The sequence below is a fragment of the Chrysochloris asiatica genome, unplaced genomic scaffold (genome assembly GCF_000296735.1).
Source record: "Chrysochloris asiatica unplaced genomic scaffold, ChrAsi1.0 scaffold00380, whole genome shotgun sequence".
NCBI classification, from domain to species: Eukaryota; Metazoa; Chordata; class Mammalia; order Afrosoricida; family Chrysochloridae; genus Chrysochloris; species Chrysochloris asiatica.
The window spans coordinates 19,413-20,037 of NW_006408898.1; positions in this window are offsets into that span (position 1 = coordinate 19,413).

Sequence of the window (625 nt, forward strand, 5' to 3'; positions counted from 1 at the left end):
TTATTTTATACTACTAACAATTTTATGCTTTCTGATTGCCTCCAGGTAGATATGATCAGGAAATGGGCTTCTCTTTTCACTCTTCTTAAGAAATTTCAAGGTGCCACTGTTGGTTGTTGTGATATAACTTAGGATTTTATTTTCGGTCTATTTCCTTTTTTGTCTGCCTGTCCCGCTCCACAATCCCCGTTCAGGCCTTTTTTCTAAACAGTTCAGGGCTGGCTGTGGCTGTTTGGTTTTAATTGGAAACTGTGTCTTTAAATTTTGAGGATATCTGTGCGCATGCGTAGTAGAACCCTCTGAGGGTGGGGCTGGGGTGCCCACTATCTCAGGCACACCCTATAGTCACCAAAACTGAGGTGCTCAGGCAGCAAGGGAGCAATGAACAGATACCAAAAGAAAAGAATGTCCACACCTTTATCTTAGTGATTCTGTCAGTCGTCCGTCTGTGGCTGCTATGATTCTTCCCCGGCATGGTCTCACCCAAGATGGCGGCTCCTGGAGAGGCTGATCATCTTGAATAAGAAAGTAATGGATTTCTTGCTTCTGTTACAAATTCCCCCAGCTGTAAGCCTTCCAACCTTCTAAATATTCCTTTATATGTGGTTCAGAGTTCTGGGACCAT